Source organism: Hyla sarda, unplaced genomic scaffold (genome assembly GCF_029499605.1).
Source record: "Hyla sarda isolate aHylSar1 unplaced genomic scaffold, aHylSar1.hap1 scaffold_1874, whole genome shotgun sequence".
In the NCBI taxonomy this organism is placed as follows: Eukaryota; Metazoa; Chordata; class Amphibia; order Anura; family Hylidae; genus Hyla; species Hyla sarda.
In genome coordinates, this window is record NW_026608526.1 from 27,164 (window position 1) to 52,785 (window position 25,622).

The 25,622-nt window shown below is 45.6% G+C and overlaps 6 non-coding genes and 2 pseudogenes across 6 annotated transcripts; all 8 read right to left on the minus strand.

Moving 5' to 3' along the window:
- Positions 1-14: 14 nt before the first annotated feature.
- On the minus strand, positions 15-205 carry LOC130315408 (U2 spliceosomal RNA). The gene has a single exon (XR_008862938.1). It is a non-coding gene; the product is annotated as a U2 spliceosomal RNA (small nuclear RNA).
- Positions 206-2,271: 2,066 nt separating this feature from the next.
- Positions 2,272-2,462, minus strand: LOC130315410 (U2 spliceosomal RNA). The gene has a single exon (XR_008862939.1). It is a non-coding gene; the product is annotated as a U2 spliceosomal RNA (small nuclear RNA).
- Positions 2,463-4,548: 2,086 nt separating this feature from the next.
- LOC130315422 (U2 spliceosomal RNA) lies at positions 4,549-4,719 on the minus strand (annotated as a pseudogene).
- Positions 4,720-11,945: 7,226 nt separating this feature from the next.
- LOC130315421 (U2 spliceosomal RNA) lies at positions 11,946-12,135 on the minus strand. The gene has a single exon (XR_008862949.1). It is a non-coding gene; the product is annotated as a U2 spliceosomal RNA (small nuclear RNA).
- Positions 12,136-12,829: 694 nt separating this feature from the next.
- On the minus strand, positions 12,830-12,989 carry LOC130315423 (U2 spliceosomal RNA; annotated as a pseudogene).
- A 2,077-nt stretch (positions 12,990-15,066) lies between these two features.
- Positions 15,067-15,257, minus strand: LOC130315411 (U2 spliceosomal RNA). Its single transcript, XR_008862940.1, has one exon. It is a non-coding gene; the product is annotated as a U2 spliceosomal RNA (small nuclear RNA).
- Positions 15,258-17,315: 2,058 nt separating this feature from the next.
- On the minus strand, positions 17,316-17,506 carry LOC130315419 (U2 spliceosomal RNA). The gene has a single exon (XR_008862948.1). It is a non-coding gene; the product is annotated as a U2 spliceosomal RNA (small nuclear RNA).
- Positions 17,507-19,575: 2,069 nt separating this feature from the next.
- LOC130315413 (U2 spliceosomal RNA) lies at positions 19,576-19,766 on the minus strand. Its single transcript, XR_008862942.1, has one exon. It is a non-coding gene; the product is annotated as a U2 spliceosomal RNA (small nuclear RNA).
- Positions 19,767-25,622: the final 5,856 nt, after the last annotated feature.

Sequence of the window (25,622 nt, forward strand, 5' to 3'; positions counted from 1 at the left end):
TTAACCCTGTAAGGGGGTGGTGCACTGTACCCGAAGATACTGCCATATCGGGTCAATGCATAGGGCGACGGAAGCAAGCTTCGAAATCGGCCCCCGTTCTCAAAAATCCATTTAATATATGGTCCCCAGATAGGGGACGTATCAGATATTAAACTGATAAGAACAGATACTACACTTGATCTTAGCCAAAAGGCCGAGAAGCGATAACCGTGAAAGGGGCGGGCCCAACAAGGTCCCCTTCATGGGCACTATCACTGCTTGCTGTCAGGGAGGCTGCCAGACAATTTTCCATGCACACTCTGGGCTGGGGGGCAGTCAACCACCAGTACACACAGCAGAACCTAAACCCATACCATTATTGCTAAGCAGCAAGACAGGGGCCCATTGCACTCCCACGGGGCCTTTTTAAATGCAATCCATAACCCGGATTTGCCAGGAACCCTTCTTACTCCTCCTACTTGCATGTGACACTGGGCTTAGGATCTGCATAGGAAACACACACACAAGCACACACCTACCTTTGTTGCCTGCAGATGCCTCCTTGGCTGTCCCCAAACGGTATCAAACCAACACCCACGGGAAGCTGTAAGCATAGAGGACATGCCTGCACCCCATTGGACTTACCTGTGTGGGTTAAATCCGGGTTATTTGACAACCTATGGCGGTGATGGTTCTGCTCAGGCAGAGCAGTGCTGATGCTCCTCATAAAGCTGTCGCTGCTGTGAAGGTTCTAGGTGACATCACAAATCCCTATGGTTACATACACAACAAAGCTGGGTTGTTGTTGTTTACACTCTGCAAGGCCTGTGGAAGTGAGTGACATCATAGCACTGTAGTTCTGAGGGTTCTAGATGGATGCAACAATCTCCTGTTGCTTCTATGAAGGCCATAATAGACGACATCACCAAACAGCTCCATAGTCACATACACAGCAAAGGAGAGATGTTGTTTACACCTAGTGATGTCAGTGGTATTGAGTGACATCACAGCACAGTGCTAAGGCTCCTGGGCCTGGACACAGCAGCGGCTGCAATATCTCAACGGAGAATACGTTTATATATATGTGTGTGTGTGCGCGTATATATATATATATATATATATATATATATATATATATATTTCTCCGCCGAAATCACTTTTAAACCCATTTCCACCTTTTTTTCCCTTCTCTTCCTCTTACTTTTTTTTCACGTTTTTTTACGTTTTTCTCCTTTTCGCCTCTTTTCTGGGCGTATTATTCTTCTTTTTCTTCTTTTTTTTCGTCTAATGCATACCCCATCAGTGCAGCAATGCTTATTCAATACCGCCAGCAGATGGAGACACTGGGGGATAATTTTCTAAGGATTTATACTGATTTTTCCTGTCTGAATTTGTCGCACAGAAAGTTGCAGGCCAAATATGTGTGACATTTCTGCGACTTTAGCTTCTAGAGCATTTTTACAACATTATACATAGGTGCTGAATACATAAAAAGCGACTGTTCAGCGACAGACAAGTCGCATCGGCTGAAAGTAGGCCAGAATGTCAGTCCATGTTGGAGCAGGTTTAGATACAGTCTAAAGTATAGATCTCAAAGTCTGTGCACAGAATTTAGCAAGGGCCTCGCACCTTCTGATGCATCAGGTAGGTGCACAATAGCATAGCCTAACCCTCTGTACTTTGGTCTATATTGATGCGGGACATAGACAGCCAGCTGATGACCAATCCATTAGTGCAATGGATGGCTGGAAGCATTTGTCTTTGCCTTTGCAATACCACAGAAGCAATGCATGGTCAATGTACAGCAATGACACACCTGTGTGAACAGCCAGGAGACCCCCCCCATGTTATGTTACATAGTTACATAGTTAGTACGGTCGAAAAAAGACATATGTCCATCAAGTTCAACCAGGGAATTAAGGGGTAGGGGTGTGGCGCGATATTGGGGAAGGGATGAGATTTTATATTTCTTCATAAGCATTAATCTTATTTTGTCAATTAGGAACATTCAGCACCCACCCGCTATCAAGGCAGCTGCCTATCATGTCATGCCCTACCTGCACAGGTGTGCTGGCTACTCAAATGATCCAATTAAGGAGGCCATTTAGTCAGCAGCAGCAGAAGTCCTGTGCCTGGACGCTCCAACAGCGGCCAGACACAAGCAGAAGCAGCAGCAGCAGCACCACCTTTTGTTTTTTGGCTGCAGCAGCAAGGCCCACAGGGCTGGCTAGCTGGCTAGCCAGCAAGCAGGTAGCAATGAAAGTAGGAATCTTTCTTTTTAACCCTGTAAGGGGGTGGTGCACTGTACCCGAAGATACTGCCATATCGGGTCAATGCATAGGGCGACGGAAGCAAGCTTCGAAATCGGCCCCCGTTCTCAAAAATCCATTTAATATATGGTCCCCAGATAGGGGACGTATCAGATATTAAACTGATAAGAACAGATACTACACTTGATCTTAGCCAAAAGGCCGAGAAGCGATAACCGTGAAAGGGGCGGGCCCAACAAGGTCCCCTTCATGGGCACTATCACTGCTTGCTGTCAGGGAGGCTGCCAGACAATTTTCCATGCACACTCTGGGCTGGGGGGCAGTCAACCACCAGTACACACAGCAGAACCTAAACCCATACCATTATTGCTAAGCAGCAAGACAGGGGCCCATTGCACTCCCACGGGGCCTTTTTAAATGCAATCCATAACCCGGATTTGCCAGGAACCCTTCTTACTCCTCCTACTTGCATGTGACACTGGGCTTAGGATCTGCATAGGAAACACACACACAAGCACACACCTACCTTTGTTGCCTGCAGATGCCTCCTTGGCTGTCCCCAAACGGTATCAAACCAACACCCACGGGAAGCTGTAAGCATAGAGGACATGCCTGCACCCCATTGGACTTACCTGTGTGGGTTAAATCCGGGTTATTTGACAACCTATGGCGGTGATGGTTCTGCTCAGGCAGAGCAGTGCTGATGCTCCTCATAAAGCTGTCGCTGCTGTGAAGGTTCTAGGTGACATCACAAATCCCTATGGTTACATACACAACAAAGCTGGGTTGTTGTTGTTTACACTCTGCAAGGCCTGTGGAAGTGAGTGACATCATAGCACTGTAGTTCTGAGGGTTCTAGATGGATGCAACAATCTCCTGTTGCTTCTATGAAGGCCATAATAGACGACATCACCAAACAGCTCCATAGTCACATACACAGCAAAGGAGAGATGTTGTTTACACCTAGTGATGTCAGTGGTATTGAGTGACATCACAGCACAGTGCTAAGGCTCCTGGGCCTGGACACAGCAGCGGCTGCAATATCTCAACGGAGAATACGTTTATATATATGTGTGTGTGTGCGCGTATATATATATATATATATATATATATATATATATATATATTTCTCCGCCGAAATCACTTTTAAACCCATTTCCACCTTTTTTTCCCTTCTCTTCCTCTTACTTTTTTTTCACGTTTTTTTACGTTTTTCTCCTTTTCGCCTCTTTTCTGGGCGTATTATTCTTCTTTTTCTTCTTTTTTTTCGTCTAATGCATACCCCATCAGTGCAGCAATGCTTATTCAATACCGCCAGCAGATGGAGACACTGGGGGATAATTTTCTAAGGATTTATACTGATTTTTCCTGTCTGAATTTGTCGCACAGAAAGTTGCAGGCCAAATATGTGTGACATTTCTGCGACTTTAGCTTCTAGAGCATTTTTACAACATTATACATAGGTGCTGAATACATAAAAAGCGACTGTTCAGCGACAGACAAGTCGCATCGGCTGAAAGTAGGCCAGAATGTCAGTCCATGTTGGAGCAGGTTTAGATACAGTCTAAAGCATAGATCTCAAAGTCTGTGCACAGAATTTAGCAAGGGCCTCGCACCTTCTGATGCATCAGGTAGGTGCACAATAGCATAGCCTAACCCTCTGTACTTTGGTCTATATTGATGCGGGACATAGACAGCCAGCTGATGACCAATCCATTAGTGCAATGGATGGCTGGAAGCATTTGTCTTTGCCTTTGCAATACCACAGAAGCAATGCATGGTCAATGTACAGCAATGACACACCTGTGTGAACAGCCAGGAGACCCCCCCCCCATGTTATGTTACATAGTTACATAGTTAGTACGGTCGAAAAAAGACATATGTCCATCACGTTCAACCAGGGAATTAAGGGGTAGGGGTGTGGCGCGATATTGGGGAAGGGATGAGATTTTATATTTCTTCATAAGCATTAATCTTATTTTGTCAATTAGGAACATTCAGCACCCACCCGCTATCAAGGCAGCTGCCTATCATGTCATGCCCTACCTGCACAGGTGTGCTGGCTACTCAAATGATCCAATTAAGGAGGCCATTTAGTCAGCAGCAGCAGAAGTCCTGTGCCTGGACGCTCCAACAGGGGCCAGACACAAGCAGAAGCAGAAGCAGCAGAAGAAGCAGCAGCAGCACCACCTTTTGTTTTTTGGCTGCAGCAGCAGCAAGGCCCACAGGGCTGGCTAGCTGGCTAGCCAGCAAGCAGGTAGCAATGAAAGTAGGAATCTTTCTTTTTAACCCTGTAAGGGGGTGGTGCACTGTACCCGAAGATACTGCCATATCGGGTCAATGCATAGGGCGACGGAAGCAAGCTTCGAAATCGGCCCCCGTTCTCAAAAATCCATTTAATATATGGTCCCCAGATAGGGGACGTATCAGATATTAAACTGATAAGAACAGATTTTTTTTTTTTTTTTTTTTTTTTTTTTTTTTTTTTTTTTCCTCAGTTACAGACTATTGTTTGGACGATCATCAGGTCACCTACCAAGACTCGTCACTTAAAACAATATCTGAAAAAACATCATACGGAAAAAACTAACTAAGGGAACCGAGTGCCAAGAAAAAGTGACCAAACAACAAAACAAAAAAACATGTCAAAAACAATCACAGAAATTGGTCAAAAACTTACAGCTTTCTCCTTTACGTACTTCTTATAAATGTTTCCATCGTGTATGCATCCAGATTTTCTCCGCTTCTTCTTCACCAATTCTCTTTTTGTCCAGTAGAAAGATAGTAAAAATCCTTCCTAAAAACAATCTTTTCAATTCCCTCGGAGAAATAACAACATTTTTAAAAACAAGCAAATTGCGTGAGTCCCATAAAACCTCTTTAAAAACAGAAAAAAGAATCCAATTAGTACGTGTATCTTCCTTTTTACTAAGATCTTGACCAATAAAAACTTTCTCAAAAGAAAAACTGTTATATCCAGTGAGTTGGATTAAAAACTTCTTTAAAAACATAAAAAATTCTTTTGCATAAAAACAGTCCCAATAAAGGTGCACTAAGTCTTCTCTACCTCCACAACCCTCTCTTGGGCATCTGTCACTTATTCTCAAACCTCTTCCATTTAAAAAAGATCGGGTTGGGAGGCAGCCATGAAAGGACATCCAACTAACGTCTTTTTGTCTGTTTGATAGTCCAATAACTTTAAAAAACTTCCAAATCTTCACAGACTGAGCATTAGTGCAGAATGGTACTTCATATAATCTCTCATTTTTCCTTATTTCTTGTTCTATTTTCTTTTTATCAGGTTCACCTAAAGAGCTCAAACCAAATTGATCATTGAAAGACCTGAGGAGCACATAGAAGGTAGGTATCACATGTGCTATGGGTCTCCTCAAATCCCTCTCACACCAGCCCCATTTGGAAAACAACCATCCTGCAAGGTATTTACTCATGTCTGCCGCCCTATTATTGCACTGTATCAATTTAAAAATTAAAAGAAAATAGTGCACCTTTAAAAACAGATCAATGTTTGGAAAGTTATATCCGCCCAAATTCATACTCTTCATCACTTCTTCTCTTCTCATTTTCTCCATCTTAGACCCCCAGAAGAACACAAAAAGCTTCCTTGTGACTCTCCTAGTCCATAACTTCCCTGGAGGAAGCACCATAGCCGTATACAAGAGAAGCGGTAGGATTACAGACTTAATGATAAGAACTTTCCCTTTAAGTGACAAGTTCCTTAACCTCCAGAAGGATAGCTTCTTCTCAATTTTACTGTCCAAAGTCTCATAACTTTTCTTTCCTTTGAGGTCTTTATCAAATATCACTCCTAGCACTTCAATGTCTTCTTTTTCCTTAACACCATCCACTACTATATTCTCTTGGTTCCCAAAACTGCATAATTGGCACTTCCCCCAGTTCACATTCATCCCAGCCACACAACAAAAAATCCTCACATGCAAATTTACTCTGTTGAGATCTGCTTGGGATGTACAAGTAAAAACCACATCGTCCATATAACTTAAAACCTTTAACTTACTACCATCACTACCTGGAATAAAAACACCACTCACACATTTATCTTTCTGCACATTCTTCAACAGGCCCTCTATAACGCATATAAACAGAATTGGGGAGAGTGGGCATCCCTGTCTGACTCCAGACAAGACATTAAAAGCAGGCCCCACATGCCCATTTACTAAAATCTGACTTGTCACCCCATGATAAAAACTCATAATAACAGATAATAACTTTTCTGGAATACCTAAGTGTTTTAAAGCAATGAACATAAAATCATGTGCAACCTTATCATAAGCCTTTTCGAAATCTATGGACTCAACAAACAGTGCATTCTTGTTAAAGTTACTGTAATAAATAGAGTCTCTTAAAAGCAATAAATTATCTGTTATTTTTCTTTTCGGTACTGCACAAACTTGGTATTCTCCCACAAGGTGGTCCACTACATCACTCAGTCTATTAGCCACAATCTTAGCAATTATCTTGTAGTCACAATTTAATAAAGTTATAGGTCTCCAATTTTTAAGATCTCTGCCATCACCTTTTTTATGAATTAATGTTATGACCCCTTTCTTCATAGATTCAGCTAAAACACCTGAGTTAAAAACATATTGCACCACCCGTGTAAACTCTTTACTTAAAATATTCCAGAACGCGGAATAAAACTCAGTGGGGAGACCATCACAGCCTGGTGTCTTCCCTTTGGCCATCTTATCCAGGGCCTGCTTGATCTCCCCTTCACTAACATCATCAATCAAAAAATCTACTTTTTCAACAGGAACATTATTCTCCAAAATATTACAATAATCATTCATCTCCGTCTCACTGGCTCTGCTCTTATTACTAAAGAGTGTCTCATAAAATCTGCCAATCTCCTTCACCATCTCCTCTCCAAAAACTTCCCCCGTAGGGGTAAAAACAGATTTAAAAACACCTTTAGCATTAAAACATTTTTTAAAGAAATACCGTGTACACTGCTCATTTTCTTCTAGGTGCTGCACTTTAGACTTATATACAATATTCCTTCCCTTTTCCAACAACCTTTTTTTCATCTCCCCCTTCACCTTAACAATCTCATCCTCCACCTCCACACCAACACGTTTAAACTTATAGAGAGTCTCTAACCGGGATACAAGCCTTTCATCACTCCTCCTCTTCTCTTGTGCTCTCTTTATGCAAAACATCTTAAAGAAATTAGAAAACTCTCCTTTAGCCCATTCCCACCACACTAAGACATTACTAAAATCAGGTTGTTTAGAAACACAGGATAAAAACACATGATTAAAACCAGCCATTACTTCCTCATCTTCCAATAGACTTACATTTAATTTCCAGAGCCCCCTCCCAAAATGAAGGGACTCTGTGACACTTATCTCAGCCAACACCATCTTGTGGTCTGAGAAAGTTGACATCATTTGATTGCACCGGACCACCTTAATCCCATCAGAGACCAGGATGTAATCGATCCGGGATTTACAGCGGCCACTATCTGATATGTACGTATATCTTTCATCAGTGCTAACCATCAGTCCAACATCAGTAAAATGCAAGTCTTGAATAATTTGATTTAAAACATTGGAAGTAATATCAGTTCTAACCTCAGCAGAGCTCTCACGATCATTGACGGATCTAATGCAGTTAAAATCGCCAACAATAATAGTATCTTCACGACCAGGGATAAAAAACTTAAGGGACTCTAAAAAAGACAAACGTGCTTGTTTTTCTGCTGGAGCATACACATTAAAAATTCTCATCCTCTGGCCCAAAACCTCAAAAATTAAAACCATACAACGACCAGGTACTAAAGTTTGGCAATTTAAAACTTTAATGTCCCTGTTTCGCAATAAAATCCCAACACCTTCATTTTTGTTTTCTGCACATGTGGACCAGAAGGACTGCCCACACTTCCACTCATTTGCATAAGGTGCTGACTTTATTGCACACTCCTGTAAACATATCACATCACTTCTAACATTCTCAAGAATATCAAAAATTGCAGCTCTCCTAATTTCAGACTCAATACTTCTTACATTAATAGTTGTTACAACCAAAGTCATAATAACTAGGAAAAGAAAACCAAATGCTTTAAAATCCATCTTAACTTAGAAATTAACATTTTGGCCTTCAACTTTCCTATGTAAACTTGCAAAACAATCAGGCGACCCTATGTTAGAGTCCCTGTCTATTTCATTATCACTACCAAGAACAAGGGCTTCCTGATCCTCAGACCAGCTCCCTGTCTTACACCTTTTATTCACAACCTGCACATCCTCATCTTCCTCCTCCTCTTCTTCCTTACTGCGAGAAACTCTCTGACCAGGTGTTAGAGATCTCTGAGATGACCCAACAACTTCCATTCCCTCCTCCTCCCCCACAATTGGGTTTGGACATTCAATATCATCCATAGCCTCTTCACTAGAAAGAACATCACCATACACTGTCTCAATTTTCTCCACCACTTTCACTTTTTTTGCTTTTTTCTTTTTCACCAAGGTAAATTCACCTCCCACACCTGTCTCCTCACCAGTCACAGCAGTGGAAACACCCTCCTCCCCTGACCTCTCCTGAGTGCTAATGTGCTCCACTATCACAGAACTTTCCTCAGCCACCTGTGCCACATTAACACTCACACTCACACTCTCACCAACTCCAGGAACAAACCTCCCTCCCCCTTTTTCTCTTTGTTCTCCTCTATTCCCAGCTGCATCAGCATAACTTCTCTTCTTTTTATACCACATATCACAGCCTCTTGCCAAATGTTCCTCACTTCCACAGATATCACATGTCTTCTTCTCTGTACAAATACTTGCTTCATGACCAGTTTTCCCACAATTTCTGCAACATTCTCCTTTCTCAGGGCAATAATCCTGCACATGGCCATAGGCATGGCACTTTCTACAATATTGCAACTGGCCTTCATAAAAGCAGAAACCTCTCTCTCCTCCGATAGAAAACACCTGTGGTATGCTCTTCCTTCCATCTTGCATTCCTTCATCTTTTTTAAATTTTACAATAAACTTTCTCTTACAATTAAAGTACCCAAACTTGTTCTTAAGTCTTCCTATAAATTTCACTTCCTCGCAATACCGGAACAAAAAGTTTGTAACCATTTCATCAGAAACCTTAGGATTATACATGTGGACAATTACTACCTTTGTTGTATTCATAAATAACGGTTCCACTTTAATCTTCTTCATTATAGCAGGCTCACTTTTCCTCTTCATTTCTTCAAGATCCATATAGACTCTCTGGCAAATCTCAGAACCACAAAAAGTAATATCATAAATTCCTTGCCTAGGAAAATCCTGTATAGCCAATACATTCCATACCTGTAGGTAATCAAGCTTGCGAAGAATCTCCACAACGATTTGGTCAAGTCCGATCGTCCCCCGGTGCTCGCCAGGAACGTAGATCCGCACCGTGTCCTCAAGTCCACGCGCCTTCTCGCTCATTTTTGCAGGTAAAACCCACGATCGCAGCTCAGCAACAATCCAGGGCCCCCCGTAAAGAGGGCCCCGATCACCACTCCTTTCAACCCAAACCACGCACAGAAATCCACACGTGATCTTAGCCAAAAGGCCGAGAAGCGATAACCGTGAAAGGGGCGGGCCCAACAAGGTCCCCTTCATGGGCACTATCACTGCTTGCTGTCAGGGAGGCTGCCAGACAATTTTCCATGCACACTCTGGGCTGGGGGGGCAGTCAACCACCAGTACACACAGCAGAACCTAAACCCATACCATTATTGCTAAGCAGCAAGACAGGGGCCCATTGCACTCCCACGGGGCCTTTTTAAATGCAATCCATAACCCGGATTTGCCAGGAACCCTTCTTACTCCTCCTACTTGCATGTGACACTGGGCTTAGGATCTGCATAGGAAACACACTCACAAGCACACACCTACCTTTGTTGCCTGCAGATGCCTCCTTGGCTGTCCCCAAACGGTATCAAACCAACACCCACGGGAAGCTGTAAGCATAGAGGACATGCCTGCACCCCATTGGACTTACCTGTGTGGGTTAAATCCGGGTTATTTGACAACCTATGGCGGTGATGGTTCTGCTCAGGCAGAGCAGTGCTGATGCTCCTCATAAAGCTGTCGCTGCTGTGAAGGTTCTAGGTGACATCACAAATCCCTTTGGTTACATACACAACAAAGCTGGGTTGTTGTTGTTTACACTCTGCAAGGCCTGTGGAAGTGAGTGACATCATAGCACTGTAGTTCTGAGGGTTCAAGATGGATGCAACAATCTCCTGTTGCTTCTATGAAGGCCGTAATAGACGACATCACCAAACAGCTCCATAGTCACATACACAGCAAAGGAGAGATGTTGTTTACACCTAGTGATGTCAGTGGTATTGAGTGACATCACAGCACAGTGCTAAGGCTCCTGGGCCTGGACACAGCAGCGGCTGCAATATCTCAACGGAGAATACGTTTATATCTATGTGTGTGTGTGCGCATATATATATATATATATATATATATATATATATATATATATATATTTCTCCGCCGAAATCACTTTTAAACCCATTTCCACCTTTTTTTCCCTTCTCTTCCTCTTACTTTTTTTTCACGTTTTTTTACGTTTTTCTCCTTTTCGCCTCTTTTCTGGGCGTATTATTCTTCTTTTTCTTCTTTTTTTTCGTCTAATGCATACCCCATCAGTGCAGCAATGCTTATTCAATACCGCCAGCAGATGGAGACACTGGGGGATAATTTTCTAAGGATTTATACTGATTTTTCCTGTCTGAATTTGTCGCACAGAAAGTTGCAGGCCAAATATGTGTGACATTTCTGCGACTTTAGCTTCTAGAGCATTTTTACAACATTATACATAGGTGCTGAATACATAAAAAGCGACTGTTCAGCGACAGACAAGTCGCATCGGCTGAAAGTAGGCCAGAATGTCAGTCCATGTTGGAGCAGGTTTAGATACAGTCTAAAGCATAGATCTCAAAGTCTGTGCACAGAATTTAGCAAGGGCCTCGCACCTTCTGATGCATCAGGTAGGTGCACAATAGCATAGCCTAACCCTCTGTACTTTGGTCTATATTGATGCGGGACATAGACAGCCAGCTGATGACCAATCCATTAGTGCAATGGATGGCTGGAAGCATTTGTCTTTGCCTTTGCAATACCACAGAAGCAATGCATGGTCAATGTACAGCAATGACACACCTGTGTGAACAGCCAGGAGACCCCCCCCCCATGTTATGTTACATAGTTACATAGTTAGTACGGTCGAAAAAAGACATATGTCCATCACGTTCAACCAGGGAATTAAGGGGTAGGGGTGTGGCGCGATATTGGGGAAGGGATGAGATTTTATATTTCTTCATAAGCATTAATCTTATTTTGTCAATTAGGAACATTCAGCACCCACCCGCTATCAAGGCAGCTGCCTATCATGTCATGCCCTACCTGCACAGGTGTGCTGGCTACTCAAATGATCCAATTAAGGAGGCCATTTAGTCAGCAGCAGCAGAAGTCCTGTGCCTGGACGCTCCAACAGGGGCCAGACACAAGCAGAAGCAGAAGCAGCAGAAGAAGCAGCAGCAGCACCACCTTTTGTTTTTTGGCTGCAGCAGCAGCAAGGCCCACAGGGCTGGCTAGCTGGCTAGCCAGCAAGCAGGTAGCAATGAAAGTAGGAATCTTTCTTTTTAACCCTGTAAGGGGGTGGTGCACTGTACCCGAAGATACTGCCATATCGGGTCAATGCATAGGGCGACGGAAGCAAGCTTCGAAATCGGCCCCCGTTCTCAAAAATCCATTTAATATATGGTCCCCAGATAGGGGACGTATCAGATATTAAACTGATAAGAACAGATTTTTTTTTTTTTTTTTTTTTTATATCTAAAGCCGAGGAACGTGCTTTCGATTCACCCAAAGTGCAAGAAAAAGTGCAAACGTGTTACACTAAAAAAAACGTGCACAAAGGATGCGGTCTATCGCAAGCCCTTCTCCGATAGGAGAGAGGCCCCCCAACAAACCTTACCCTTCGCCTCCGGACCAAAAGGTACCTGCGAGGTTCCAGGTTCGATGTCCCTTTTCGCCGAAGCTACTAGGGGACCACAAATGCTCCCGGCATCCCCCTTGGCGTTAGCCAAGGTATCTGCCCGCAGAGCCGATTACGGTAGGTACCCTGCCAAAGCAGGAGTACCCGGGGTGTTTGCAGGGAGGTGCGGAACCTAATGGCCACACACACCTCCCCTAGACCGCCAGGAGGGACACCCAGAAGGGCTACCGCATCCTGACAAATCCTGTGAACACACAACACGCAAAAAGTGACACAGTGAGACAAAAAAGAAATAAATAAGTGAATGTGTGCAGATATACTGCCCGGACATCCGGCCGGATCTATAAAAATTTCTCTGATCCTAGCCAGAAGGCCGGGAATCAAGAGGTGAGTGCCACAAGGTGAAGAGATTATGGTGCCCGTGCTTCAACTCAGTGAGTCTATTCTCCCAGTGAGTTTCGGCACCTCGGGGTCACCACTCCCCGAGGCACAAAAGTACCTCGGCTCTAGACCCTCTCAGCCTCATGGCGAGACCCGGAGGGAACAGGTCACATCGGGGCAGCCGTCGAGCTGATTCCTCAGAACCAGCCCCGGAAAGCCCTGGTACACCTGCATCCTCCATGCAGCACCCATCCCCACCAGCATGAAAACTGATAAGAACAGATACTACACTTGATCTTAGCCAAAAGGCCGAGAAGCGATAACCGTGAAAGGGGCGGGCCCAACAAGGTCCCCTTCATGGGCACTATCACTGCTTGCTGTCAGGGAGGCTGCCAGACAATTTTCCATGCACACTCTGGGCTGGGGGGCAGTCAACCACCAGTACACACAGCAGAACCTAAACCCATACCATTATTGCTAAGCAGCAAGACAGGGGCCCATTGCACTCCCACGGGGCCTTTTTAAATGCAATCCATAACCCGGATTTGCCAGGAACCCTTCTTACTCCTCCTACTTGCATGTGACACTGGGCTTAGGATCTGCATAGGAAACACACTCACAAGCACACACCTACCTTTGTTGCCTGCAGATGCCTCCTTGGCTGTCCCCAAACGGTATCAAACCAACACCCACGGGAAGCTGTAAGCATAGAGGACATGCCTGCACCCCATTGGACTTACCTGTGTGGGTTAAATCCGGGTTATTTGACAACCTATGGCGGTGATGGTTCTGCTCAGGCAGAGCAGTGCTGATGCTCCTCATAAAGCTGTCGCTGCTGTGAAGGTTCTAGGTGACATCACAAATCCCTTTGGTTACATACACAACAAAGCTGGGTTGTTGTTGTTTACACTCTGCAAGGCCTGTGGAAGTGAGTGACATCATAGCACTGTAGTTCTGAGGGTTCAAGATGGATGCAACAATCTCCTGTTGCTTCTATGAAGGCCGTAATAGACGACATCACCAAACAGCTCCATAGTCACATACACAGCAAAGGAGAGATGTTGTTTACACCTAGTGATGTCAGTGGTATTGAGTGACATCACAGCACAGTGCTAAGGCTCCTGGGCCTGGACACAGCAGCGGCTGCAATATCTCAACGGAGAATACGTTTATATCTATGTGTGTGTGTGCGCATATATATATATATATATATATATATATATATATATATATATATATATATATTTCTCCGCCGAAATCACTTTTAAACCCATTTCCACCTTTTTTTCCCTTCTCTTCCTCTTACTTTTTTTTCACGTTTTTTTACGTTTTTCTCCTTTTCGCCTCTTTTCTGGGCGTATTATTCTTCTTTTTCTTCTTTTTTTTCGTCTAATGCATACCCCATCAGTGCAGCAATGCTTATTCAATACCGCCAGCAGATGGAGACACTGGGGGATAATTTTCTAAGGATTTATACTGATTTTTCCTGTCTGAATTTGTCGCACAGAAAGTTGCAGGCCAAATATGTGTGACATTTCTGCGACTTTAGCTTCTAGAGCATTTTTACAACATTATACATAGGTGCTGAATACATAAAAAGCGACTGTTCAGCGACAGACAAGTCGCATCGGCTGAAAGTAGGCCAGAATGTCAGTCCATGTTGGAGCAGGTTTAGATACAGTCTAAAGTATAGATCTCAAAGTCTGTGCACAGAATTTAGCAAGGGCCTCGCACCTTCTGATGCATCAGGTAGGTGCACAATAGCATAGCCTAACCCTCTGTACTTTGGTCTATATTGATGCGGGACATAGACAGCCAGCTGATGACCAATCCATTAGTGCAATGGATGGCTGGAAGCATTTGTCTTTGCCTTTGCAATACCACAGAAGCAATGCATGGTCAATGTACAGCAATGACACACCTGTGTGAACAGCCAGGAGACCCCCCCCCATGTTATGTTACATAGTTACATAGTTAGTACGGTCGAAAAAAGACATATGTCCATCAAGTTCAACCAGGGAATTAAGGGGTAGGGGTGTGGCGCGATATTGGGGAAGGGATGAGATTTTATATTTCTTCATAAGCATTAATCTTATTTTGTCAATTAGGAACATTCAGCACCCACCCGCTATCAAGGCAGCTGCCTATCATGTCATGCCCTACCTGCACAGGTGTGCTGGCTACTCAAATGATCCAATTAAGGAGGCCATTTAGTCAGCAGCAGCAGAAGTCCTGTGCCTGGACGCTCCAACAGCGGCCAGACACAAGCAGAAGCAGCAGCAGCAGCACCACCTTTTGTTTTTTGGCTGCAGCAGCAAGGCCCACAGGGCTGGCTAGCTGGCTAGCCAGCAAGCAGGTAGCAATGAAAGTAGGAATCTTTCTTTTTAACCCTGTAAGGGGGTGGTGCACTGTACCCGAAGATACTGCCATATCGGGTCAATGCATAGGGCGACGGAAGCAAGCTTCGAAATCGGCCCCCGTTCTCAAAAATCCATTTAATATATGGTCCCCAGATAGGGGACGTATCAGATATTAAACTGATAAGAACAGATACTACACTTGATCTTAGCCAAAAGGCCGAGAAGCGATAACCGTGAAAGGGGCGGGCCCAACAAGGTCCCCTTCATGGGCACTATCACTGCTTGCTGTCAGGGAGGCTGCCAGACAATTTTCCATGCACACTCTGGGCTGGGGGGCAGTCAACCACCAGTACACACAGCAGAACCTAAACCCATACCATTATTGCTAAGCAGCAAGACAGGGGCCCATTGCACTCCCACGGGGCCTTTTTAAATGCAATCCATAACCCGGATTTGCCAGGAACCCTTCTTACTCCTCCTACTTGCATGTGACACTGGGCTTAGGATCTGCATAGGAAACACACACACAAGCACACACCTACCTTTGTTGCCTGCAGATGCCTCCTTGGCTGTCCCCAAACGGTATCAAACCAACACCCACGGGAAGCTGTAAGCATAGAGGACATGCCTGCACCCCATTGGACTTACCTGTGTGGGTTAAATCCGGGTTATTTGACAACCTATGGCGGTGATGGTTCTGCTCAGGCAGAGCAGTGCTGATGCTCCTCATAAAGCTGTCGCTGCTGTGAAGGTTCTAGGTGACATCACAAATCCCTATGGTTACATACACAACAAAGCTGGGTTGTTGTTGTTTACACTCTGCAAGGCCTGTGGAAGTGAGTGACATCATAGCACTGTAGTTCTGAGGGTTCTAGATGGATGCAACAATCTCCTGTTGCTTCTATGAAGGCCATAATAGACGACATCACCAAACAGCTCCATAGTCACATACACAGCAAAGGAGAGATGTTGTTTACACCTAGTGATGTCAGTGGTATTGAGTGACATCACAGCACAGTGCTAAGGCTCCTGGGCCTGGACACAGCAGCGGCTGCAATATCTCAACGGAGAATACGTTTATATATATGTGTGTGTGTGCGCGTATATATATATATATATATATATATATATATATTTCTCCGCCGAAATCACTTTTAAACCCATTTCCACCTTTTTTTCCCTTCTCTTCCTCTTACTTTTTTTTCACGTTTTTTTACGTTTTTCTCCTTTTCGCCTCTTTTCTGGGCGTATTATTCTTCTTTTTCTTCTTTTTTTTCGTCTAATGCATACCCCATCAGTGCAGCAATGCTTATTCAATACCGCCAGCAGATGGAGACACTGGGGGATAATTTTCTAAGGATTTATACTGATTTTTCCTGTCTGAATTTGTCGCACAGAAAGTTGCAGGCCAAATATGTGTGACATTTCTGCGACTTTAGCTTCTAGAGCATTTTTACAACATTATACATAGGTGCTGAATACATAAAAAGCGACTGTTCAGCGACAGACAAGTCGCATCGGCTGAAAGTAGGCCAGAATGTCAGTCCATGTTGGAGCAGGTTTAGATACAGTCTAAAGTATAGATCTCAAAGTCTGTGCACAGAATTTAGCAAGGGCCTCGCACCTTCTGATGCATCAGGTAGGTGCACAATAGCATAGCCTAACCCTCTGTACTTTGGTCTATATTGATGCGGGACATAGACAGCCAGCTGATGACCAATCCATTAGTGCAATGGATGGCTGGAAGCATTTGTCTTTGCCTTTGCAATACCACAGAAGCAATGCATGGTCAATGTACAGCAATGACACACCTGTGTGAACAGCCAGGAGACCCCCCCCATGTTATGTTACATAGTTACATAGTTAGTACGGTCGAAAAAAGACATATGTCCATCAAGTTCAACCAGGGAATTAAGGGGTATGGGTGTGGCGCGATATTGGGGAAGGGATGAGATTTTATATTTCTTCATAAGCATTAATCTTATTTTGTCAATTAGGAACATTCAGCACCCACCCGCTATCAAGGCAGCTGCCTATCATGTCATGCCCTACCTGCACAGGTGTGCTGGCTACTCAAATGATCCAATTAAGGAGGCCATTTAGTCAGCAGCAGCAGAAGTCCTGTGCCTGGACGCTCCAACAGCGGCCAGACACAAGCAGAAGCAGCAGCAGCAGCACCACCTTTTGTTTTTTGGCTGCAGCAGCAAGGCCCACAGGGCTGGCTAGCTGGCTAGCCAGCAAGCAGGTAGCAATGAAAGTAGGAATCTTTCTTTTTAACCCTGTAAGGGGGTGGTGCACTGTACCCGAAGATACTGCCATATCGGGTCAATGCATAGGGCGACGGAAGCAAGCTTCGAAATCGGCCCCCGTTCTCAAAAATCCATTTAATATATGGTCCCCAGATAGGGGACGTATCAGATATTAAACTGATAAGAACAGATACTACACTTGATCTTAGCCAAAAGGCTGAGAAGCGATAACCGTGAAAGGGGCGGGCCCAACAAGGTCCCCTTCATGGGCACTATCACTGCTTGCTGTCAGGGAGGCTGCCAGACAATTTTCCATGCACACTCTGGGCTGGGGGGCAGTCAACCACCAGTACACACAGCAGAACCTAAACCCATACCATTATTGCTAAGCAGCAAGACAGGGGCCCATTGCACTCCCACGGGGCCTTTTTAAATGCAATCCATAACCCGGATTTGCCAGGAACCCTTCTTACTCCTCCTACTTGCATGTGACACTGGGCTTAGGATCTGCATAGGAAACACACACACAAGCACACACCTACCTTTGTTGCCTGCAGATGCCTCCTTGGCTGTCCCCAAACGGTATCAAACCAACACCCACGGGAAGCTGTAAGCATAGAGGACATGCCTGCACCCCATTGGACTTACCTGTGTGGGTTAAATCCGGGTTATTTGACAACCTATGGCGGTGATGGTTCTGCTCAGGCAGAGCAGTGCTGATGCTCCTCATAAAGCTGTCGCTGCTGTGAAGGTTCTAGGTGACATCACAAATCCCTATGGTTACATACACAACAAAGCTGGGTTGTTGTTGTTTACACTCTGCAAGGCCTGTGGAAGTGAGTGACATCATAGCACTGTAGTTCTGAGGGTTCTAGATGGATGCAACAATCTCCTGTTGCTTCTATGAAGGCCATAATAGACGACATCACCAAACAGCTCCATAGTCACATACACAGCAAAGGAGAGATGTTGTTTACACCTAGTGATGTCAGTGGTATTGAGTGACATCACAGCACAGTGCTAAGGCTCCTGGGCCTGGACACAGCAGCGGCTGCAATATCTCAACGGAGAATACGTTTATATATATGTGTGTGTGTGCGCGTATATATATATATATATATATATATATATATATATATATATTTCTCCGCCGAAATCACTTTTAAACCCATTTCCACCTTTTTTTCCCTTCTCTTCCTCTTACTTTTTTTTCACGTTTTTTTACGTTTTTCTCCTTTTCGCCTCTTTTCTGGGCGTATTATTCTTCTTTTTCTTCTTTTTTTTCGTCTAATGCATACCCCATCAGTGCAGCAATGCTTATTCAATACCGCCAGCAGATGGAGACACTGGGGGATAATTTTCTAAGGATTTATACTGATTTTTCCTGTCTGAATTTGTCGCACAGAAAGTTGCAGGCCAAATATGTGTGACATTTCTGCGACTTTAGCTTCTAGAGCATTTTTACAACATTATACATAGGTGCTGAATACATAAAAAGCGACTGTTCAGCGACAGACAAGTCGCATCGGCTGAAAGTAGGCCAGAATGTCAGTCCATGTTGGAGCAGGTTTAGATACAGTCTAAAGCATAGATCTCAAAGTCTGTGCACAGAATTTAGCAAGGGCCTCGCACCTTCTGATGCATCAGGTAGGTGCACAATAGCATAGCCTAACCCTCTGTACTTTGGTCTATATTGATGCGGGACATAGACAGCCAGCTGATGACCAATCCATTAGTGCAATGGATGGCTGGAAGCATTTGTCTTTGCCTTTGCAATACCACAGAAGCAATGCATGGTCAATGTACAGCAATGACACACCTGTGTGAACAGCCAGGAGACCCCCCCCATGTTATGTTACATAGTTACATAGTTAGTACGGTCGAAAAAAGACATATGTCCATCAAGTTCAACCAGGGAATTAAGGGGTAGGGGTGTGGCGCGATATTGGGGAAGGGATGAGATTTTATATTTCTTCATAAGCATTAATCTTATTTTGTCAATTAGGAACATTCAGCACCCACCCGCTATCAAGGCAGCTGCCTATCATGTCATGCCCTACCTGCACAGGTGTGCTGGCTACTCAAATGATCCAATTAAGGAGGCCATTTAGTCAGCAGCAGCAGAAGTCCTGTGCCTGGACGCTCCAACAGCGGCCAGACACAAGCAGAAGCAGCAGCAGCAGCACCACCTTTTGTTTTTTGGCTGCAGCAGCAGCAAGGCCCACAGGGCTGGCTAGCTGGCTAGCCAGCAAGCAGGTAGCAATGAAAGTAGGAATCTTTCTTTTTAACCCTGTAAGGGGGTGGTGCACTGTACCCGAAGATACTGCCATATCGGGTCAATGCATAGGGCGACGGAAGCAAGCTTCGAAATCGGCCCCCGTTCTCAAAAATCCATTTAATATATGGTCCCCAGATAGGGGACGTATCAGATATTAAACTGATAAGAACAGATACTACACTTGATCTTAGCCAAAAGGCCGAGAAGCGATAACCGTGAAAGGGGCGGGCCCAACAAGGTCCCCTTCATGGGCACTATCACTGCTTGCTGTCAGGGAGGCTGCCAGACAATTTTCCATGCACACTCTGGGCTGGGGGGCAGTCAACCACCAGTACACACAGCAGAACCTAAACCCATACCATTATTGCTAAGCAGCAAGACAGGGGCCCATTGCACTCCCACGGGGCCTTTTTAAATGCAATCCATAACCCGGATTTGCCAGGAACCCTTCTTACTCCTCCTACTTGCATGTGACACTGGGCTTAGGATCTGCATAGGAAACACACACACAAGCACACACCTACCTTTGTTGCCTGCAGATGCCTCCTTGGCTGTCCCCAAACGGTATCAAACCAACACCCACGGGAAGCTGTAAGCATAGAGGACATGCCTGCACCCCATTGGACTTACCTGTGTGGGTTAAATCCGGGTTATTTGACAACCTATGGCGGTGATGGTTCTGCTCAGGCAGAGCAGTGCTGATGCTCCTCATAAAGCTGTCGCTGCTGTGAAGGTTCTAGGTGACATCACAAATCCCTATGGTTACATACACAACAAAGCTGGGTTGTTGTTGTTTACACTCTGCAAGGCCTGTGGAAGTGAGTGACATCATAGCACTGTAGTTCTGAGGGTTCTAGATGGATGCAACAATCTCCTGTTGCTTCTATGAAGGCCATAATAGACGACATCACCAAACAGCTCCATAGTCACATACACAGCAAAGGAGAGATGTTGTTTACACCTAGTGATGTCAGTGGTATTGAGTGACATCACAGCACAGTGCTAAGGCTCCTGGGCCTGGACACAGCAGCGGCTGCAATATCTCAACGGAGAATACGTTTATATATATGTGTGTGTGTGCGCGTATATATATATATATATATATATATATATATATATATATATATTTCTCCGCCGAAATCACTTTTAAACCCATTTCCACCTTTTTTTCCCTTCTCTTCCTCTTACTTTTTTTTCACGTTTTTTTACGTTTTTCTCCTTTTCGCCTCTTTTCTGGGCGTATTATTCTTCTTTTTCTTCTTTTTTTTCGTCTAATGCATACCCCATCAGTGCAGCAATGCTTATTCAATACCGCCAGCAGATGGAGACACTGGGGGATAATTTTCTAAGGATTTATACTGATTTTTCCTGTCTGAATTTGTCGCACAGAAAGTTGCAGGCCAAATATGTGTGACATTTCTGCGACTTTAGCTTCTAGAGCATTTTTACAACATTATTGTCACGATGCCGGCTGGCAGGTAGTGGATCCTCTGTGCCAGAGAGGGATTGGCGTGGACCGTGCTAGAGGATCGGTTCTAAGTCACTACTGGTTTTCACCAGAGCCCGCCGCAAAGCGGGATGGTCTTGCTGCGGCGGTAGTGACCAGGTCGTATCCCCTAGCAACGGCTCAACCTCTCTGGCTGCTGAAGATAGGCGCGGTACAAGGGAGTAGACAGAAGCAAGGTCGGACGTAGCAGAAGGTCGGGGCAGGCAGCAAGGATCGTAGTCAGGGGCAACGGCAGGAGGTCTGGAACACAGGCTAGGAACACACAAGGAAACGCTTTCACTGGCACTAAGGCAACAAGATCCGGCGAGGGAGTGAAGGGGAAGTGAGGTGATATAGGGAAGTGCACAGGTGTAAACACTAATTGGAACCACTGCGCCAATCAGCGGCGCAGTGGCCCTTTAAATCGCAAAGACCCGGCGCGCGCGCGCCCTAGGGAGCGGGGCCGCGCGCGCCGGGACAGAACTGACGGAGAGCGAGTCAGGTACGGGAGCCGGGGTGCGCATCGCGAGCGGGCGCTACCCGCATCGCGAATCGCATCCCGGCCAGAGGCGGTATCGCAGCGCCCCGGGTCCGTGGAACCGACCGGAGCGCTGCAGTGAGAGGAGTGTAGCGAGCGCTCCGGGGAGGAGCGGGGACCCGGAGCGCTCGGCGTAACAGTACCCCCCCCCTTGGGTCTCCCCCTCTTCTTGGAGCCTGAGAACCTGAGGACCAGACTTTTGTCCAGGATATTGTCCTCAGGTTCCCAGGACCTCTCTTCTGGACCACAACCCTCCCAATCCACTAAAAAGAAGGTTTTCCCTCTGACCTTTTTAGATGCTAAAATTTCTCTGACGGAGAAGATGTCCGAGGAGCCGGAGACAGGAGTGGGGGGAACAGATTTGGGAGAGAAACGGTTAATGATAAGTGGTTTAAGAAGAGAAACATGAAAGGCATTAGGAATACGAAGAGAAGGAGGAAGAAGAAGTTTGTAAGAGACAGGATTAATCTGGCGCAGAATCTTGAAAGGACCAAGATAGCGTGGTCCCAACTTATAGCTAGGGACACGGAAGCGGACATATTTGGCGGAGAGCCATACCTTGTCTCCAGGGGAAAAGATGGGAGGAGCTCTTCTTTTCTTATCCGCGAATCTCTTCATGCGTGAAGAAGCCTGTAAGAGAGAATTTTGGGTCTCTCTCCATATGATGGAAAGATCACGAGAAATTTCATCCACAGCGGGCAGACCAGAGGGCAAGGGGGTAGGGAGGGGGGGAAGAGGGTGACGGCCGTACACCACGAAAAACGGGGATTTGGAGGAAGATTCAGAGATTCTGAAATTATACGAGAATTCGGCCCAAGGTAGAAGATCTGCCCAGTCATCCTGGCGGGAGGAAACAAAATGTCGTAAATAGTCACCCAAGATCTGGTTAATTCTTTCTACTTGTCCATTGGATTGAGGATGGTATGCAGAAGAAAAATTTAATTTAATCTTGAGTTGTTTACAGAGAGCCCTCCAGAATTTAGACACAAATTGGACGCCTCTATCCGAGACGATCTGCGTAGGCAACCCGTGAAGACGAAAAATGTGTACAAAAAATTGTTTAGCCAACTGAGGCGCTGAAGGAAGACCAGGAAGAGGGATGAAATGTGCCATTTTGGAGAATCGATCAACGACCACCCAAATAACAGTGTTGCCATGGGATGGGGGTAAGTCAGTAATAAAATCCATACCAATCAGAGACCAAGGTTGTTCGGGAACAGGCAGAGGAAGAAGAAAACCAGCGGGCTTCTGGCGAGGAGTCTTATCCCGGGCACAGATAGTGCAGGCTCGCACAAAGTCCACCACATCAGTCTCTAGAGTCGGCCACCAATAGAAGCGAGAGATGAGTTGCACAGATTTCTTGATGCCCGCATGACCTGCGAGATGGGAGGAGTGACCCCATTTGAGCATTCCGAGGCGTTGGCGTGGAGAAACAAAGGTCTTTCCTGGAGGAGTTTGCCTGATGGAGGCTGGAGAAGTGGAAATCAGGCAGTCAGGAGGAATGATGTGTTGAGGAGAGAGTTCAATTTCAGAAGCATCTGAGGAACGAGAGAGAGCATCGGCCCTAATGTTCTTATCAGCAGGCCGAAAGTGAATTTCAAAATTAAATCGGGCAAAGAACAGAGACCACCTGGCCTGACGAGGATTCAGCCGTTGGGCAGACTCGAGGTATGAGAGGTTCTTGTGATCGGTGTAAATAATAACTGGAAATCTTGATCCCTCCAGCAGATGCCTCCATTCCTCAAGTGCTAATTTAATGGCTAGAAGCTCTCGATCCCCGATGGAGTAGTTCCTCTCCGCCGGAGAGAAGGTCCTAGAAAAAAACCCACAAGTAACAGTATGCCCGGAAGAGTTTTTTTGTAGAAGGACAGCTCCAGCTCCCACTGAGGAGGCATCAACCTCCAATAGGAAGGGTTTAGATGGGTCAGGTCTGGAGAGCACGGGAGCCGAAGAGAAGGCAGACTTGAGTCGTTTAAAGGCGTCTTCCGCTTGAGGAGGCCAAGACTTGGGATCGGCATTTTTTTTGGTTAAAGCCACAATAGGAGCCACAATGGTAGAAAAATGTGGAATAAATTGCCTGTAATAATTGGCGAACCCCAAAAAGCGTTGGATGGCACGGAGTCCGGAGGGGCGTGGCCAATCTAAGACGGCAGAGAGTTTATCTGGATCCATTTGTAGTCCCTGGCCAGAGACCAAGTATCCTAGAAAAGGAAGAGATTGGCATTCAAACAGACATTTCTCAATTTTAGCATAGAGTTGATTGTCACGAAGTCTCTGAAGAACCATACGGACATGCTGGCGGTGTTCTTCTAGATTGGCCGAAAAAATTAGGATATCATCAAGATATACAACAACACAGGAGTATAACAGATCACGAAAAATTTCATTAACAAAGTCTTGGAAGACAGCAGGGGCGTTGCACAGGCCAAAGGGCATGACCAGATACTCAAAGTGTCCATCTCTGGTGTTAAATGCTGTTTTCCACTCATCCCCCTCTCTGATGCGGATGAGGTTATAGGCGCCTCTTAAGTCCAATTTAGTAAAGATGTGGGCACCTTGGAGGCGATCAAAGAGTTCAGAGATGAGGGGTAAGGGGTAACGGTTCTTAACCGTGATTTTATTAAGTCCGCGGTAGTCAATGCAAGGACGTAGAGAGCCATCTTTTTTGGACACAAAGAAAAATCCGGCTCCGGCAGGAGAGGAGGATTTACGGATAAAGCCCTTTTTTAGATTCTCCTGGACGTATTCAGACATGGCAAGAGTCTCTGGGGCAGAGAGAGGATAAATTCTGCCCCGGGGTGGAGTAGTGCCCGGGAGGAGGTCGATAGGACAATCATAAGGCCTGTGAGGAGGTAGAGTCTCCGCTTGTTTTTTGCAGAAAACATCCGCGAAGTCCATATAGGCCTTAGGGAGACCGGTTACTGGAGGAAGCACAGAGTTACGGCAAGGGTTACTGGGAACCGGTTTTAGACAGTCCTTGGAACAAGAGGGCCCCCAACTCTTGATCTCCCCAGTGGACCAATCCAGGGTTGGGGAATGAAGTTGAAGCCAGGGAAGTCCAAGGAGAATCTCCGAGGTGCAATTGGGGAGGACCAAAAGTTCAATCCTCTCGTGATGAGATCCGATGCTCATTAGAAGGGGCTCCGTGCGGAAACGTATGGAACAGTCCAATCTTTCATTGTTTATACAATTGATGTAAAGGGGTCTGGTGAGACTGGTCACTGGGATGTTGAACCTGTTGACGAGAGAGGCCAAAATAAAATTTCCTGCAGATCCAGAGTCCAAGAAGGCCACAGAAGAGAAGGAGAAGGCAGAGGCAGACATCCGCACAGGCACAGTAAGACGTGGAGAAGCAGAGTGGACATCAAGGATTGTCTCACCTTTGTGCGGAGTCAGGGTACGTCTTTCCAGGCGGGGAGGGCGGATAGGACAATCCCTCAGGAAGTGTTCGGTACTAGCACAGTACAGGCAGAGGTTCTCCATGCGGCGTCGTGTCCTCTCTTGAGATGTCAGGCGAGACCGGTCGACCTGCATAGCCTCCACGGCGGGAGGCACAGGAACAGATTGCAGGGAACCAGAGGAGAGAGGAGCCGAGGAGAAGAAACGCCTCGTGCGAACAGAGTCCATATCTTGGCGGAGCTCCTGACGCCTTTCGGAAAAACGCATGTCAATGCGAGTGGCTAGGTGAATAAGTTCATGAAGATTAGCAGGCATTTCTCGTGCGGCCAGAACATCTTTAATGTTGCTGGATAGGCCTTTTTTAAAGGTCGCGCAGAGGGCCTCATTGTTCCAGGATAATTCAGAAGCAAGAGTACGGAATTGTACGGCATACTCGCCAACGGAAGAATTACCCTGGACCAGGTTCAACAGGGCAGTCTCAGCAGAAGAGGCTCGGGCAGGTTCCTCAAAGACACTTCGAATTTCCGAGAAGAAGGAGTGTACAGAGGCAGTGACGGGGTCATTGCGGTCCCAGAGCGGTGTGGCCCAAGCCAGGGCTTTTCCAGACAGCAGGCTGACTACGAAAGCCACCTTAGACCTTTCAG